Here is a 19,470-nt window from a genome sequence, read left to right on the forward strand (position 1 = left end):
TTGGGGACAGTCCAATTTTAAACCCCACCTTCTTCCCAGCCCAGACTCTCTGTCTATTGTTTGTGCCAGCATCTTGGCAGGGCAGAGGCAGTGGTCTGGTAGAACATGCCTTCAGTCCCTTATATTCTAGAAACTCAGAGGGGACTCTGCCAAAGAAAACATGCAAGTTAATTTGACTCAGCTTTCCATTTGTGAGATGATCAATACCTGAGAAAAACAAAACAATCTGTGCAAGATGAAGAGCGCATTGGTAACCTCCCAGGTCAGGGAGGAAGCCACGTCAGACCCTGCAGCTGCAGACATGGAGCCCAACTGCCGTTTCTGTTTCTCTTCTATGCATGTGCAAGTTCACAGACAAGCAAGTGTATGAGCATATTCATGTACAAACAGGTGTGTGTGTGCATGTTCAAGTGCAAGCAGGTGTATGCACAGGTGTGTGCTTGTTCAAGTGCAAACCAGTGGGTGCACATGTTCACAAGCAAGCAGGTTTGTGCATGTGTGCAGGTGTGTGAGCATGTGTGTGCATGTTTATGTGTAAGCAGGTGTGTGAGCATGTGTGTGCATGTTTATGTGTAAGCAGGTGTGTGAGCATGTGTGTGCATGTTTATGTGTAAGCAGGTGTGTGCGCATGTATGTGTATGTTCATGTGTAAGCAGGTGTGTGTGTGCATGTTCAAGTGCAAGCAGGTGTGTATACATGTTCACAAGCAAACAGGTGTGTGTGCATGTGTGCAGGTGTGTGAGCATGTGTGTGCATGTTCATGGGTAAGCAGGCATGTGTCCTGGTGTGCAGGTGCATATGAAGGCTAGAGGATGATACTGGGTGTCTTCCTCAATGGTTCTTCACCTTTTTTTTTCTTTTTTTGAGACAAGGTCTCTCATTAAAACCGGAGCTCACCAGATCAACCAGACTGTCTGGCCAGCACATCACCAGCTCTGGAATTACAGGATTACAGGTGTGTTCTACAGTGCCCGGCCTTTTACATGGATGCTTGTACTTGTGCAGCAGGTTCCTTACTGACAGCCACTTCCCCAGAGTCCCCAGCTACGGTTCCCATCTATTGCGCTTATTAGAGTCTGCATAAATTATTTTCTCTTCCACATTGTTACTAATTATCTATTGAAGCTTTTTTTGGGCTTAATGAACTGTTTCACTCAGCTAAGTGTTGGGATGACTATAGAAAACACTTACCACAATGTGGGTCTATTCTGGCAGTCTTCTCTTCCTTCCTAAGTTAGTAACCATTTTTTTTTTATTGAGCTAATGTTTGATGTCTTTGGGCAGCCATTCAAGGTAGGAATGACAATCTGTTCTGGATTAATCTATGGATAAAACACTTTTAGCTTTAGTTTGGAGTGAAACCTCAACCTTACTAGCAATTATGCCATGTTTACATAATCTGCTCTGTTTAAAAAAAAACCTTCACTCTTCCCTAATGCCATCACGAGCTGTGGGCAGGCACAGGTATGAATCAGCAGCAGTATAAAAGTTGCCCCCTTTCAAGTATTGAAATAAATTCTGTTTCATGTTGTGGTGGCTTGAAAAAAAAAAGTGGTTCCCCAAAGAGAGTGGAACTATTAGGACGTGTGGCCTTGTTGGAGGAAGTGTGTCATGGTGAAGGTGGGCTTTGAGGTCTCCTATGCTCAAGCTACACCCAGTGACACAGACCATTTCCTGTTACCTGAAGGTCAAGTTGTAGGACCCTCAACTCCATCTCCAGCACCATGTCTGCCTGATGATAATGGACTAAACCTCTCAAAATGTAAGCCACCCCAATGAAATGTTTTTCCTTTATAAGAGTTGCCATGGTCATGGTGTCTCTTCACAGAAATAGAAACCCTAAGACATATATGAGCTGAAAATGTATTTCAGATATGCAAAATTCAGTCATTCAGATTTTCAGTTCTAACTATAATGAAATAAAGGACAGTCTTATTATCTGTGATAATTAATCTTCATTGTCAGTTTGAGTAGATTTGGTATCACCTAGGAGACACATCTCTTTGCTCTGTATACTTAGTGTTTTAATTATGATATGCTACAGGCTGTTTCTTTCTTGGCCTAGTCTAGTTGGGGTCCTGCGTGTTTCTTTTATCAGCACGTGAGTGCCTTTCCTTAGTTTGGGGGAGTTTTCTTCTATGACCTTGTTGAATATTTATGTCACTGACTAGGAGTTCTTCTCCCTCGTTTATGCCTATAATTTAAAAGTTTGATCTTTTCATGGTGTCCCACATGTTCCTTTCCTGCGCTAAATTTCTTTTTCATATTCTTTCCTTATTTCATCTCAATCCTCTACTTTATCTGCAAGTCCTAACATTCTATCTTCTGCTTGATTCTTTCTACTTGTAAGGCTTTCCTTGGGCTTTCTAGAAACATCTTTATTTAAGCGTGTGCTTCCGTCATCATTCTCTTTATTGAATGCCCTGGACTGTTTCCATCAGTCTTAGGCTTGTGTTTTCCTGGGCATCACTCAGGCATTTATTCTCTTTAAGCCCATCAAGTTGCTTCTTTGTGTCTTCTTTAAACCCCTGAATTTTTGGTGACATTTATGAGTATTCTTTTAAATGCTGTGTCTTGGGGTCCATCTAGGCAATTCTTATTGCCAGACACTTCTATAAGACTAGTGGATTTGGGATGTGGGCAGGGAGACATTGCTTTTAATTCTTCATGTCATTTGCATTTTTGCAAGGAGATCTGGGCACGTGAACTTCTTTTGCTCTGTGTCAGAGATGGACAGAGCAGGTTGGGGCAGGAGAGAGGATGGGTGGGTTGGGTTGGGACTAGATTTTTGGATATGGCTTAGGTGTAAGGAAATCAGGTGGACATAGGGAACTGGATGAGATACAGAAGTTGCAATCTGATCCAAGCTTGTAGTTTGAAGTGGATGGTGGGTAGGGGTGCAAAATCTTCAGTGTGTAGCTTTTTCTCTGACAGGCTCAGTATGTCTCCTCCATGTCCTTCAGATTCCACATTCTCACTCTAGGCAGGAGGAAGCAGTAAGGACCACAAAGTGACTGTCAGTCAGTTGGTGACATGGTTTTCTCAACGATAATAATTTTTCTATCATTTCTACCTGGTAGAATGCAGCTTACAGCTCACTGGTCAGAACTGTGTTACTTGCTCATTCTTAACTGCAAAGGCAGCTGGGAAATCCTCCTCACCCAAGGTTTTTCCTATGTAAACGTATCTGATTTTCTCCCCTGGAGACATCCCGGTTTGTTCTGTCACCTCCTACATTGAACATGCTTTAGGCTTGATGCCCTGCCAGAACCTTGGGACACATCTATTTCCACCAGCTGAAGAGTTTCTTTCCCCTCTTTCAGAGTACAGCCTCTGCTTCTTTAGCTCTTGTCAGGCCATGCACATCCATCTACAGCTTTTGGAATAGGAAAGTAAAAATTTCAAGGTGTTGCATGTTAGATAGCTTGTATAGTGTGTCACACTTGGATGGTAGCTGAACTGAGTAAACTATTAGATTGACAATATTTTTTCCTTTGGCTTTGGAAAAATGTGCTGTCTAAGGATTTGTTTGAGAAGTGTGATGTCATGCTTACCCTAGAATTTGTACCTATATATTTTTAATCTCTCAGAACTTTTTGATATGATATGAAGGGGATTTTAAAGAATTTTTGTTGTATTGGGTACTGAGGGCTTTTTAAATCTGGAGGAATATGTCCTTCAAATCTAGGAGATTTTTCATAGCACTCCTTTGACCATTTCTTAAGTTCTACTCTCTGTAGTGACTAATATGTTGTGCCTCTTGGATTATCTTTTGTATTGTCTTACTTTTATCTTCTGGTGCCTTGTGTTTGCTAGACAAATGCTCCAATACTGAGCTAAATCCCCAGTTATTTCACTTTCTTGTAATTTGTCTCTCCATGATATATCTTTCATTTTACTTCTAACTTACCTGCATTGTTTATGCAATGTACATCTCTGGTAAATACACACAGTAGAATATTTCATTCAATCTGACAATCATTGCCTTTTAATAGACCTAGTTAGTCCATTCATATTTAATGTAATTATTGGTATAGTCTGGGTTCAAGCCACACTAATGTATTGTATTTGCTTTTTGTGATCTTTTTCCTTTGGTACCATTTTTTTCCTGAAATCTATTAATTTAATCGAATACTTGCTCTAGTTGCCTTTCAATTGCTATGATAAAGCACTATAACCAAAAGCAACTTAGGGGAGGAAATGGCTTATTTAACATACATTTTCAGACATTCTTCTCCAGGCTCTAATCTGCTCAATACTACCTTCTACTCACTCTCCTCAAAACCCCTAGATCTAGCCTGGGTCCCATGACCAGTGCCCTAGCCTAGTCTGGCTAGCCTGTGCTACCACCAATCCCTAGGCTATCAACAGTACCTGCTCTTCCTATCCCCAACCTACAGGTCTCTCCCACACCACAGCCAACAGCTCCATCCTATGGTGCCCTGCACATCTGCCTCTAGGCTCTGCCCAGATAACCAGGTACACCAATAGGGTGAGGTTGGTCCCTACCATGGCTGTACCTTCTTTCCTTACTCTGACTACGTCCTACTGACAATCTGCACACTGATGAAATCTCCTAACATTTGCTTGCATGCTCCCTAACAAAAGCAGTTTCCTAGGGGACCACTCTCTTGGTTGCTCACCTGTTTGGTTGAGCCTGCTTCCTATGTACTTCTTCCCTAGGGCATCTGGTATGGTTGGCAAACCTTCCTCTTTGAGATCTCTGATTATGACAAATCCTTTAATCTCATAGAATGTTATGAGTATGATTTCCATCACACTGTCACAGTGGTCCTTAATGACCCCACAAGGGAACCCTGCTCCCTCATTCACAACAGAGAGGGAATGTAAAGGCCCCGTTTTTCAAGATCAAAATGAAATAATAGGGACTGGGGAGATGGCCCAGTCTACCAAGTGTTTGTCGTGCATGCATGAGGACCTGAGTTCAATCCTCAGAACTCATGTGAAAATGCCAACTGAGGCAGTGTGTACCTGTTAGTCCAGTGCTGGGAGCAGAGACAGGAGGATGACTGGGACTTGCTGGTGAGCCACATCAGTGAGCTCCGGGTTCAGTGGGAGAGCTTGTCTCACATTCATACACACATACTTGTACATGCACTCAACTCCCACATGCGTACGTACACACACAAAAGCAGTACTATAGACTTGCTTTGACAACATGGAGAGAAACATCGTTGTTGGCCAAGCAGAAGAGAATCGCCTCTTAATAAAGTTGTCAGAACACAAAGGAGAGATGGAAGTATGGCATTGTGGAAGGAAAAACAGATTTCATGACCCTTGCTAGTCAACTCTCAGTTACTGTAGCAAATACTTGCGATCATCACCTTACAAGAAGCAAGGTTTACTGCAGTTCTCATCCTCAAAGCTTCCACCCACGGCCAATCAGTCCTGCTGTTTGGGGCCTAGGGTAAGGGGTCCATGGTAGAGCAAAACCAGTCTCTTCTTGGAGGGGAAGTGAAAGGGAGGAGGAAGAGTCCAGGGTGCCGTAGTCTCCCTCAAGTGCACGCCCTTCATGACAGAAATACTTCCTAGTAGGTCACACCTTGTAAAGATCCCACAATCTTCAGTTGCCCAAGGGACTAATCCTTTAATGTATATGCGGGCCTTTGGACATTCTAGGAGCAACTAATGCGACACCCTTTCCACCCACTGCCATGCCCTTGTCATATAAAGGAGAAGCAGGAAAGCGATAACTGGACATCTAGCACTAAGATAAGTCTGTCGATGGAACCTCACTTCCCAGGACAGAATGGTATTATTTTGCCTCACAGAACCATCACTCTTTACATCTTTCTTCCATCCTGACTCAACATGCTTTTGGAAATAAATGGTCTGAGACACATCACTCATCCCTCCTGCTCGCCACACGACTCTCACGTCTCATATTTAACCCTGAGCCCTGCGGACTCAGGTGTCTCGTCCAAACAGATTTGATGCAGCAGCACGAGTGTTTTTAGAGAAAAAAATCTCAAAATCTAATTGCTGGCAGCAAGAACCTTCAGCTTTTTCAGCTGTAGGTGGATGCTGTACACACAGACACCTTTAAATTTTTAATTTTAAATCCCTTGAGTTCTTGAGAAGACATTAGGTGAGCTGAGGGCAATTTTTGTTATTTGGAACATTCTATTCTTAGTAAAATTAGCTATGCTCCCAAACAGGAAGGGGAAAATGCCAGCAAATTGCCAGTTATTGTATCTCTTTGGTTCTTGTAAGCATGACGAGGTGCACTTCTGTTGGTATTCAACATGGAGCTTGTAGAGGATGGTCACTTGGTCCTTGGCTATCTTGTTGTCAAGTTGGGGTTGGATCTCAGGTTTACTGACTCTCTTTTCTCTCTTTTACTCTACTGCAGGAGTCTTGGCATCTTCATAGCTGTGTAATCTCATCCAGGGAATCATAGGTCATTTGGATGACGGCTTGAACTCAAGTCTTTGCCTGTGTCTCTATTTTGTGTCTTAGATAACATCATTTAGAGGGAATTGAGAATGAATTTCTGGAGACCCCTATTCCCGATTGATAAGACATGAAGTGGAGATTCCCAAGCAGAACTGGAGTACCACTTTAGGTACCTGTAAGTTAATTAAAGTACTCTGTTACATTTCTGATCCACTTTCCAACTGGTTTGTTTTCTTTGGCAACAGAGAGAGACTGCCTCAAAAGTAGGAACAAATCAAAGCAAGCAAACAATAATGGGGGCCCACTAACATCCTCTATAAAATTACTTTCCAGCTATGTGCATAAGTGTGTATGAAACAAATTTAATTAAAACATTGTGGTGTGTGAGCCGGGCGGTGGTGGCGCACGCCTTTAATCCCAGCACTCGGGAGGCAGAGGCAGGCGGATCTCTGTGAGTTCGAGGCTGGGCTGGACCGATAGCCTCCAAAACAATACAGAGAAACCCTGTCTCGAAAAAACCAAAAAAAAATTGTGGTGTGTGTGTGTGTGTGTGTGTGTGTGCACGGGCGCGCATGCGTGCATGCCACAGAAAAATTCCTGGAGATCAGAGGACAACTCTCTGGAGTTTGTTTCCTCTCCTATCTTTATGTAGGTTCTGGGGATTAAATTAAGGTCATTTGGCTTGTATATAAAGTGTTTTTACCTGATGAAACATCTCTCTGTGACCACAAGTTTGTGTTTAGATATGGTGCACTATCCAACATTTTCTATCATTTATATACATGAAAAAAAATTCTAAAATCTGAAAAGAATCTGAAACACTTCTGATGCCAAGCTTTTTGCATAAGAACTTTTCCATGTCTATTGTTCCTAGGGCCTCAGGGGATGCCAATAACCAGCAGTGTGTTACAAAGATCATCACAAATTCCAAATATACGAATAACTGTATTGTTTCATTTTCAATTTGTCTGTCCACTGATTTTGTGAATCACAATCCAGGTTCTCTGGTGACCTCCATAGATCACTGTCTTCAAGTTGAAATAAATCTCCATGAGAATTATGGCTAGGTAGGTAATGTATGTGGTGTGGTTGGGTGTAACCATGATCTGGAAAGTGAACCAATATAACGCATCCCATGCAGACTAATATCTGGTCAGACTCATCCATTACCAGCTCTGCCCGGGATCTGAGGGGATTTGAGGAAAAGGACCCGGTGTATACTGGAGCCCAGGTGTGCAGTAATTTCTCAAAGGTGACACCTTGGGGGAGGATGACATTGAGGGATGCATGCTTGTCCTTAGACCTGTGGGCTTCTGAGTCTCTACACTGCGCACTGATGGCCTGGGAGAGAGCAGAGGCACTGAGCAGGGTGGTGCATTGTGGTTTTTGGGATAGCTCTGAGGCACCCTCACTGTCACTTCTTTCAGTAAAAGTCATTTAAAAATGTGAAATGTAAAGTTTAGTGTGCTTTTATAAGAGTGTTTGAACAGAAAAAACCATACATATTAGAAAATACAACTTTATGCCAGACTCAGAGAAATACCCTCCTTTCTCTTACATGTAGACTCTAGATGTCTGTGTGTGTGTGTTCACACCTGCGCCCACCTGTCTCTCTTCCTCAGCAATGGGCGTAGGAGTATACACACCTTCACTCCCAAATGCTTTTGGTGTGAATGCTGAGGATCAAAGTCAGGTCCCCGTGATTGCAAGGCAAGCTCTTTACAGCCAAGCTACTTCCCTAGACCGCAGGCTATTCCCCTTCTTTGGGTATATCACACATCAGTGCCTATTAGTTAGTTTCTTATGTATTTTCCCATAGATTATCATGATCACTGCCTGGGTGAGAGCCACTGAGAAGTAAATATGTTGAGATCCAGGGAAGAGGGGTTCCAGGTGGGCTGCTGCAGCACCACAGACAGGGCAGACATTAGGGCTGAACCTCCCTTTTAAAAGGCAAGTCTCTTTTTCCAGGGCAACCTCAGGATTGCAGGAAAACAAAAGACTCAGAATGTTCCCACGTAGACACAGCCTCCCCGACGACCAGCATGCCCGAGAAGGTGACTCAGTCTATACCACTGAAGAGCCAGCATTCGCTCATCTCTGTAGACCATCCTTTCCAGTGGGGTTCACTCCAATGCAAGGTTGGATGTGCAGGCTCAATGCCAATGTCCACACCAGGCTGGCTGCAGGTGGTAGACCCTACGCCACCTTTTCCCTTCCTGTTTCAAAGCTCTTATACTTCCCGACTGTCCCTTGAACAATGCTTTAGTGCAGAAGGCCACCCCATATGGACCTGCGTTGCCAAGGCACATCTGATGGACTTCTTGTGGCTGCCCAGCTCCTCTCCACGCTGGGACTTTTGATTGTCTCTTTCTTGGCGAGGCTGGTACTTCTCAAGGTCCTATCTTGTTATTAATGTATGAATGTGGAGTGAGCTGCTAACGGAGGCAGGAGAAAGCTGTGGGAGACAGACTCACACACAAAGGGAGGACACTCACAGTCGGAATTTCAATGAGGAGGTGTGGGCCAACTAAAGGGGTAGACACTCCTAAGCTGGCTGACGTCAAGGTACCTCTGAAATCACAGCAGGAAGCCTCCAACTCCACCTGTGTTAGACCAGGGCACATCCAGAAGGTGCATCTTGGACTCCCCTGAGTGTTTCTCAACCTGGTTAATATGACAATCAACATTAGCCAGCCCTCTCTCCCTCCCTCCTTCCTCCCTAGCTTCTTTGTCTTCCTTCTTTCATTGAGAAGATGAACAAACTCCTCAGTTCAGGTCTCCTAAGGCTGGAGGCACTGGTGGGCTAACGAAGTCTAATGATTGGCTTTCTGGGGAAAAGAGTTTGTGACTTTATTGACATAAACAATGGGTGACATACTGTTTATGACTAGTAATAAAATATATACTTAGTTAAAAATTCCATGCTATCAATAGACTCACAAAATGCTTCTGTTGGCTTTTGCTGAGGTCATATATCCAAGGCCAACCTTTGCTGCAATTCAACCGCATCAAGAGTCACAAAGTTGATCCCAGCCTGTCAAATCCCTTCATAATCAGTTTATCATAATACCTGCTCTGTAGTCAGTCTGCTGCTGTTTATCACTGCATGTGGGTTATGACTTTGAAACTGAGAGATCCTTTGGCTGCAGAAATGTTTGTAATGCAAGTCTGCAAATAACGGTTTCTTTAAGACCTTGCAAATTCCTGAACATTTCACTCTTAGCTCATGTCGATGTGGGAGCCTGCTCCTGCCTCTGGGAGTGCCGGCGATTCTTCTCACGGTTTTTCTCTAACCACCATTGCTCTCTGTCATGCTTTGTGTGGGGAGTCTGCTGACATCGGATAACTTCCAGTCCTCTATGCCTAGAAACCAGCTACCAGAGCACACTGGGCCTTCTGAGTGGAGCTCTGGCCTCTTTGTGTGGTGACAGCACCCCTCAAAACCACCAGATGCCAGCCATTCACCTCCCAACTCAGGCAGAGGTGTGCTTAGTCCTTGAGGAACAAGCAGAGACACAGAGGAGGGCAGGAGCTTAGAGCAAGGCTTTTGAGTCCATTTTCTCCAGCCTTTGGGTCTTTCCATCTGCTTGACACAGCGTCCGTGACGTGACTGTCCAGAGTCGGCATGACAGTCACAGCCCTTCTCAGTCCTGTGCCTTGATCACTTTCCTTCCTCACATCCTGAGTCTGGTTTGTCACAAAAGCCAATTCTAAGAGGAAGGATAAGAAGATTTAAAAAAAAAAGAACCTATAAATAGCATGAGTAATAACATCAGCATATATGTAGAGAAGAAAAGGAAAAAGGGCCCCAATATGTTTCTTTATTCTTTGTGTATTGACTTCCCACCCAGAACCTGCAATTCCATATTGCTGCTATGTAGCAGCTCAGGCTCTTCCAGGACTCAGTCAACTAAGAGCACATGACTTCCCCTTCCAGATTGTCTATTGACTGGGCAGCCAATCACCCTGTTTTTGCCAGTTGGCTGCAGAGAGTTGTATTTAATTTCCAGTATGGTTAATGCAACCATTACTAACTCTGTGGTTTTAGGAAGAATAAGTAAGAAACTGTATCAATCACTTTTCTCATAAATGTGACCATGACAAGAAGCATCTTAAAGGCAGGAGGGCTCATTCGGACTCCCAGTTTAAGGGTCAAGGAAGGAGTGGCCCCGACAGTGGCAGTAGGAGGCCTCTTGCTTAGTGGTAGACCGGAAATCAGGGGGATTGACGTTGGGGTGGAATTGGCCTTCCTGGGCTGCCTCTTATTCCCTTGAGAAAGTGTCTGTCACTAGCCCCATCCCTCATAGCTTTGGGATTATAGGTATGCACACGACCAGGCCTGACCTTTTGACCTAAATTCTAGGGATTTGATTTCAATTTCTTGTGCTTGCTCAGCAAGCACTCCTACATGATGAACCATCTCCCCAAACTATTTTTTATTAGAAAAATTTAAAAGTTAAGGTAAAATTCATGTGACGTAAAGTCACTTTAACTATTTGAGTTTGCCATCCAGTAATCTTCACTATTCACAGTGTTGCTCAGCCGTTATGGATGTCTGGTTCCAGGACAGTTTTCATCCCAAAGGAAACCCTGGACCACTAACCATCAGCCTCTCTCCCCCTCACTCCAGCCACTAGTGGTGACCACTCATCTGCCTTCTCACTCCAGCCACTAACGGTGACCACTCATCTGTCTGGGTTTTCATAGATGCACTATTCCACCACTCCTGGCATTTTGCTCATTTAGCATGTTTCCAAGGTCTATCCTATATCATGAATTACTTTTCAACTCTGGAGAAAGGTAAGTCACAGACCCACTGCTCCTGTTAGATTTCTCCATCTCCCCCATTTTACTTGTTTGTCTGTGAAACAGTGGTCATCGCAAACTCAAATTTGATGCCGTAGTCCGATTCCCGGAAAATGGGCAAAGGGAACTAAAAGAAATAAAGAACATTACCCATCTCAGACAAGCAACTGTTCCTTCAGACAGGCCAGCTGTTTTGTAAGTCTTGGTTATGTTTTAGTTTAGATCCGCCTATGGATGGCTTGCTGTTGGCAAGGTCTCGGGTGAGTAGCGGTGGACTTGATACTGTCTCTTTAATGGGATCTTACTTTCCGATGGACACAGGGGAGCAGCAGACAAAGCTATGGCAATAAAGAAATAAAGAGCCACAACAGAAACCCATGGGCTCACAGAGCAGATGCTTCAGTTAGTGTTCAGGGAGGATCTCTGAACTCAACTTGTAACGTTCAACTCAGCAGTTGTGTCAAGGGCCGGGCTCTGTGGCCTCTCTGCCTGCTGGTGGCTCGGTGGCTCCGTGCCTCGTCACGAATATTTACAACAGGAAAACAGAACCACTTACTGTCAGCTGTCTAAGCCTCTTGTGAGACGAGCTCTTTGAGTTAAGAGTAGGGCTGATTCATGTTTGTGCAAACTCGAATCTGTGATGTGCAATAACAGTTTGTGTGACTGTGTTCGTCAGAGGAATTTCATGTCAACAAAACAACCTGAAAGATCTCAATGGTTTAATACAGTAAATGTTTGCCCCATCCTGATTCAGATCAGGTGTCTCTTCTAATGGCTCAGGGATTCAGTCTTTCTTTGTCTTTGAGCTCGCTGTCCAGTGTAGCCCCCTGGAGTCCTCCACATACTCATTACATTAAGCAACTAAAGATTGCTTGGGTAGAAAAGACTGAAGTTTTAGACTCTAGGCTTGTAGCATTTCCAGTTACATCCTGGTGAAGATCCGTCTCCATTGCCATCGGGGATTCAGAAGTGCCAAGGAAACAAAGCTCAGGGTGTGGTCTGTGAAGAGATTATCTGGACCGTGTTGATTGAGATGGGAAGACCCACCCCAAATGTGCTCAGGGTGTGGTCTGTGAAGAGATTATCTGGACCGTGTTGATTGAGATGGAAGACCCACCCCAAATGTGCTCAGGGTGTGGTCTGTGAAGAGATTATCTGGACCGTGTTGATTGAGATGGGAAGACCCACCCCAAATGTGCTCAGGGTGTGGTCTGTGAAGAGATTATCTGGACCGTGTTGATTGAGATGGGAAGACCCACCCCAAATGTGCTCAGGGTGTGGTCTGTGAAGAGATTATCTGGATCGTGTTGATTGAGATGGGAAGACCCACCCCAAATGTGCTCAGGGTGTGGTCTGTGAAGAGATTATCTGGACCGTGTTGATTGAGATGGGAAGACCCACCCCAAATGTGCTCAGGGTGTGGTCTGTGAAGAGATTATCTGGACCGTGTTGATTGAGATGGGAAGACCCACCCCAAATGTGCTCAGGGTGTGGTCTGTGAAGAGATTATCTGGATCGTGTTGATTGAGATGGGAAGACCCACCCCAAATGTGCTCATGTTGGTGAATGAATGTGTGCTGTGAAGAGATTATCTGGATCGTGTTGAATTGAGATGGGAAGACCCACCCCAAATGTGCTCAGGGTGTGGTCTGTGAAGAGATTATCTGGACGTGTTGATTGAGATGGAGCCCCCCCAAATGTGCCAGGTGTGGTGAAGATTATCTGGACCGTGTTGATTGAGATGGGAAGACCCACCCCAAATGTGCTCAGGGTGTGGTCTGTGAAGAGATTATCTGGACTGTTGATTGAGATGGGAAGACCCACCCAAATGTGACTCTAGTGTGTTGTGGAATCTGATGTTGATTGAAGAGATTATCTGGATCGTGTTGATTGAGATAGGAAGACCCACCCCAAATGTGCTCAGTGTGGTCTGTGAAGAGATTATCTGGATCGTGTGATTGAATGGAAGGCCCCCCCAAATGTGCTCAGGGTGTGGTCTGTGAAGAGATCATCTGGACCGTGTTGATTGAGATGGGAAGACCCACCCCAAATGTGCGCACCATCTTTTCAGGGCTGGGATCCTGGAATGAAGGAAAAAAGAAAAAGTAAAAGGGTTTGTTGTGCAAGCACGAGGACCTGATGTCAATCCCCAGAACCCAAGAAAAATGTGGAGGTATACGAAGAGTGTCTGCAATTCCAGTCTTTCTGTTCATTCAATGTAACTAGCTGCCTTAGTGACTGTCTATATTTATGCCTCCCCTCAATGAGAGACTATACCCTCAAAACTTAACCAAGGTGAACCAAGGCTTCTTTCCTAAGCTGCTTTTGACAGCTATTTTCTCACAGCATCAGAGATAACTAATAAAATCCCTTTGGCTAGTGCAAGAGACCTGGGAGGTATCGTGTGTGTGTGTGTGTGTGTGTGTGTGTGTGTGTGTGTGTGTGTGTATCCCCCGAGGAAGAAATGATGCTATCTAGGCAGACTCTGCTGTAATTGTTACTTTCCCTCTTGCACGCTCCAGAAGGGGAGGCTATGGGGGAAGGGAGCTTGCTTCCAGTTGCCCCCGGGTCAGTCCTGCCACACTTACATTTCACCTTTGCAGGATTCCAGCCTAGGGGTGGTGGTGAGATGGAGGTGGGGTGGGGTGGGGTGGGATGGGGAGATTCCTTTTAACCACAGACTGTCTTCACTCTGCTGCCATTTCCTTCAGTTCCAGAGCACTCCATCTCCCTCCAATGGAATAGTCTATCACCAAGGTGATCTCAGAGTGAGGAGTCTATGCCTCTTCTGCCTTCCCCGTACCCCCCTGCCCTCTCTCACCTCCACCCTCTTCCCCCACCTCCCATCTCTGCAATCCAGCCAAGACTGGACTGTAATAAGACTTTAATGGCGTTTTTTAGTATTACACAAGGTAATTACAGTGCAGGAAAATGTAAAAGTAAAATCAGCCATGACTCTGCCAGCCACGTCTCTGTCCTCAGAGTCCACTAGATGAGGTCTGTGTAGCTCCTTCGATTGGCAGCCTCAGCCTCACTGTGGTAAAAGTCAGCACTCTCCATGGGACAGTCTTCATGGATGTCCACCGGACACCTTCAGTGAGTCACAGTCCTTAGGTCCCCAAATCCTCAAGAGATAAAAAGAAGTTGCTTGTCTCCTGAGTCATTCATTCATGATCTCTATCTACCCATTCCAGTAGCTGTGAGAATTTCTGTGTTTTGGTTTTTTTTTTATAAAAAAAAAAGTCACCTTCAATCTCAGCCGGACAGCTCTTCCAACATAAAAGTTGACTGAACCTTCTGCCACCAGAGTTACAAATCACAGATCCTAGGAAAGAACATCTGTTTATTATTAATTATTATTATTATTGAAGACTAAACCTCTTCAGCAACAAACAAGAGTCCACCAAGATAACTTAAGCAAAAAAGCAAGTCTGTATAAATTTTATAGAAGCAGCAGGACCACAGGTAGGAGGCAGGTCCTTTTCACAGAGCCTTGGGTCCTTAGCAGCTAAATCCTTTTCAGTTCTTTCTGACTGGGCATATTCTTTCTCTCTCCATAATCTGGCCTCGGCCTGTCTATCGTCTGTGATGGACCACCTTGATTAGGTTAAGTGAGACAGAAGCCCCACCCTATGAGCAGGCAAGACCATCCTGTTGGCTTGGGTCTTTGAATTACAGGGAGGAAATAAACTAAGCACACGAGTTTGTTGCTGTAGACTCCATATGACCCGCTGCCTCCAGCTCTTGTCACCAGGAATCTCCCACTGTGCCGGACTGTACCCTTGAACAGTGAGCCGGATTCAACCATTTATCTCTTAAATTCCTTTTGTCAGGATATTTTACCATAGCAACCAGAACAGGACCCCATACAGGATTGGGTTTATGAATATTACTGCTATTGGATATATGTTGGGTATGTCACTGCTGTGGCACTGTGATTCCCAGAGCAGAAACGTCCTTGTGATCTCATTTTCTGCTGTCACCGATTAGTGCGAGACTATTCCGGACTCCCTCTTCTTTGTTCAGGGTTGAGGATTATGGGTCTAACTCGGGTCAAAGCTGCCATCCCTCCTGTTCCCCGCAGGAAGGAGCCATCGCCACGTGTTGAGCCGTGGAGGGCGCTCCATCCTGAGATGACAGTCAGTAGTGCTCTAAGCATCCCTTCGCATCTGCCTACAGGGAGCGTGCTCTTTTTCCCGTCACACTCTCATCAGCCGCATAAAGAACCTGGGAAGTTCTTTGCGCATGTTAGGCTTCAGGTAGCGCTTCTTGGGATGGGTCAGTCACTGGTTGGCTCACACCGACCCCTGGCCTCCAGACCTGTGGGCTACCTGCTGCCTTGCTGCCCCATGCCCTCAGCATGTTTCCATATTGCGAGTTGGCTGACTTTGGTTTTTTTCTTTTCGTCCTCAATTTTCTGAAACTTTCCAGACTTTCTTAACTAGCAGAATTAATTTTCACCTCCTTCTACCACTTCAGCAACCGGCTTGCGTTGTTAGTAAATCATGTCATACCGAATTTCCGATACTCATTCTGAGGCTGCCTGCCCAGATAGAGTGCGAACTGATTAAACATAGGGATGGTTTCTAGACACTGATTTCACGTTAGATGAGCAAAAAGGACGTTTCTTAAAAGCACAAATCAGCAAATGAGTGAGGTATACCAGCCTTCAGCTAAAATTTGAGGCACTGTAACAGCCGTCAACTCATTTTCTTTGTACCTTTTAGGTTTTATACCCAACCCCAAATTCCTATCAGTATTTCTGGTACTACCCAGTATTATATATTTTCTCATTCATTATTTTAAAGAACTAATTTGCTTGTTTTCTTTTTCCATGGATACGCGTGTGAGTACATGCGTGGAGGTCAGAGTTCATCATGGGGGAATCAGTTCTCTTTGCCCACCATGCGTGCTCCAGGGAGTGATCTCGGGCTGTCAGGTTTGACTGCGTGTGGCTTCCTTGCCGTTATCCTGCTGTTCTGTCCTCCCCTCCCAGCGCGAGTGTTATACCTCTGCCTGCTAATACATCCTACCAGCTCACATTAAATATATGTCTAGGCATATTCTAGAACCAAATAACATACCAGACCCTGCGGAGACAGCAATCAATGATGATGATGATGATGGTTTCTATGAGACAGTAAGTAGCACTTCTCTTTCCCAAGTTTTGAACTAAACGGAAAGCCAGAACAAAGGAGGGAGACTTCCGCTGTTCAGTCTTTTATATCTTTCTCCGAAATGCCCCTAGCCATGCCCAAAAGTGGGCCTGGCTAGTGACGTAGTTCACTGCCTATGTCTGTATATGTCTTTAGTCATGCCCAAAGTGGGTGTGGCTAGTGGTGCGGTAAACCGCCCTTTTATTACCTCATCTGTATGCGCCTCTAATAAGTCACATGGTTAATGGTGGAGCACTGTTTCCTCCTACAGCTGGCATCTATCTAAAGCAAAGTTGCCACACTTAAAGCTTCTTAACACAGCGATCACGGGAGAAGGTGCCTTGTGCGGGCTTCTACTCCTTTACATGTTTATGTTTAACTATGTGTATGTATATCTGCCTGTGTGTGGGTTTGTGCAAGTGAGTGTCAGTGCCCTCTGAGGCCAAAGGCATCAAATCCCCTCTAGAACTAGAGTTACAGGTGGATAAGTCACCCAACTTGGGTGCTGGGAATTGCACTCCGGTCCCCTGCAGCAGCAGATACACGCTCTTACCCTCTGAGCCATGTCCCCAACCCCTAACTAGGCTTCTTGATATTAAGCTAGACAATTAAAGGGACTCACTCACCCAGTGTCCCCTGGTGATTCTCAGAGTGGTCAGTTCTACAACATAAACTAGCCATGGAGAAACTGTGTGTGTTCCCAGAGGGAAGACTAGCCAGCCTAGGAGAGGGCAGGGACGTTGAGTTGACGGACAACCCTGCTTATCTCCCCGTCATCCTGGCTCTCACAGCAGGGAGAGTGAATGCACCACTATCTATCCATGTAGAGATGCAGCCCATGCCGGTGCCCCTCAAGGGCTGTCACCATGATGGCCAAGCCTTCGCCAAAGCTGCTAACACCTGGTCAAAGCTGACAATATCTGTGCTGATGCTTGTGGTTACCACAGTCACCAAAGTTGCTGGAGATGTTGCTGGCACCAGGACTGCAAGCTCGGCATCTCGGTGGCTGTCTAGACGGTGTGTCTTCCTGCTTGCTCTGTTCCTGTAGCTAGCGGGCATAAGACTCAGGCTGGGATGCTGAGGATGGATCCGAAGGATGACTCTAGGGGGAGTCATGAGCAGCATCTCAGAGAGATGTCAGTGGACCTGAAGGAAGACTGCATTCTCCACACAGTCTTTTTGGGAGGCGCCCAATGGATCACATGACCTACACAGAAGTATGAATTTGTAATGCCTGCAAAATCCATTAATATCTTGTGAATAACACCAATTATTTGCAATATTTTTTGGTGTTAAAAACCAAATATGTTAGCATGCTAAATGAAAATATGTAAAATATGCCTGCTTTTATAACCTGGTGCTGACATCCTTTCTTGTAATATTCTGGAAGTTTCAAAAACAGGAATTTGAAACTCCATGAGTCTCTGAGAGGCCCCCTCATTCTCTTTACCCCTCTGCCCCTCCAACTCTGGACCCCTGTCCTGGGATAGACTTGTTTGTTCTAGAACTTTCTTGAGCAGTGGGTCTCCCTCACGCCTACAAGCGCTTGCTCCACACCTTGGCATGTCTGAGCCCTGGCCTGAAGGGGCTCAATGCACACTGGGCTCCCTGCAGGGACAGGAACGAGCCAGGAGGGATTTACCTAATTTAACCCAGAAGCTCATTTCAATTAATAAAACCAACTTTCACGGGGCAGAGAGAAGGAGGCCATGTTGCTCACAATTCTTTCTAGTCTTCTGTGCCTATCTTGGATTCAGTCCTGAGTCAGCCCACACATTTCAACAGTCACCCCCAAGTCTCAAGGGTTCATAACTTGAGGAATGGTTCAAACCCATTTTTTGTGAAGGCCTTGGATAAACAAACCATGCTTCATGGGGCTTCTAGATGTTTCCATGTTTTGTTTCTCACTTTTATTTCTATTTAAGATTCTAATGTATTTGTGATTTGTGTTTGTTCCCTGGGGAAGGTGTTTGTTGAAACGCCTCTCAGAGGCTGGGACTAGCAAGAAGAGAGAAGATATAACTTGCACAGATCTTCTTTAAGGCAGGTAACTGCTGGTGGAAGCCTTGTCTTAGCATGGGATGCTGCTACGCTTTCCCTTTGCCTGGTTGTCCACCAACTAGTCCAGCTAGTTCTCTCGTACATAGCATCATTCCTCAACTCCCACTGATGTTGGAATTCTCTGGCTGCTTAAGGTTGTTGCTGATTCCCTGGCTATTTTGGTTAACAGCATCACCAGGATCTCACTGTAGACTCCCCAGACCTTGTTGTCTCTTAGGGGGTGGTGGTGGGGGGGGAGAAATCAGAAAAACACACAAGCATAGTACAGGAGATACATACTGCTTATCATGGAGCAAGGAGAAATATTCTTAAGAGGTAAAATGGCCAGATGGACCTCCGCACTGAACTACATTCTAGGCTAGTTTTACACAATTTCTACATAGTCTAGCAGACAACTTTCCAGAGGAGCATTTTCCTGGATAGGTGATTGACAGGCCCATTTGGATTGATGCTTTTGTGGGAGCATAAGTTATTCCCTTGTGCTTTATCACAAAGCACCCTGATAGCAATCTCATAGGGTTAAGGACTCCTAGAATCAGGTTAAGATAGTTATCAACTAATGTCATCCACAAAGCAATATAGGATGTCACACCTTCTCCCAGGGCCAGAGGTATGACTTGGTCCATTCCTTGGGATGGTAGTTCTAGTAGTTGTTCTGGTAGTTCTGGTAGTTCTGCTACTGTAGGTCCAGCCTTAGTTTTACAAGCTATTGATTATGAGGGAGGGGTCCAGCCCTAATGGCCTCAAATCCTGTCAATTAGCAACCTAACAGAGTCATCACCTGTCTGGAACACAAGCAAGTGTTCAGGTAGCCTAGCCGTTTTAGGTAACCAGAAGTATTGTTTCTGAAATGATAAGCTGCCTTCAAACTATTCAGTGAGCCTCCCCCTGGTTCACAGGCCTTTGCGACAGCAGGAAAGAGATTTAACAGGAAGGGAAATGAAAAAGGGAGACATCATCGATAGGAAGCTGCCGAGCAGGGACTGGACCATTGCAGGGCCAGCCTGGACTCCTCTGTTCTCCATGC

At 45.0% G+C, this 19,470-nt stretch overlaps 1 long non-coding RNA gene across 1 annotated transcript; it reads left to right on the forward strand.

Moving 5' to 3' along the window:
* The first annotated feature begins 721 nt into the window (after positions 1-721).
* Positions 722-6,626, forward strand: LOC121137006. Its single transcript, XR_005874215.1, has 2 exons — positions 722-955; positions 6,374-6,626. It is a non-coding gene; the product is annotated as an uncharacterized LOC121137006 (long non-coding RNA).
* The last annotated feature ends 12,844 nt before the right edge of the window (positions 6,627-19,470 follow it).

Source organism: Mesocricetus auratus, unplaced genomic scaffold (assembly GCF_017639785.1).
Source record: "Mesocricetus auratus isolate SY011 unplaced genomic scaffold, BCM_Maur_2.0 Super-Scaffold_100676, whole genome shotgun sequence".
NCBI lineage: Eukaryota > Metazoa > Chordata > Mammalia > Rodentia > Cricetidae > Mesocricetus > Mesocricetus auratus.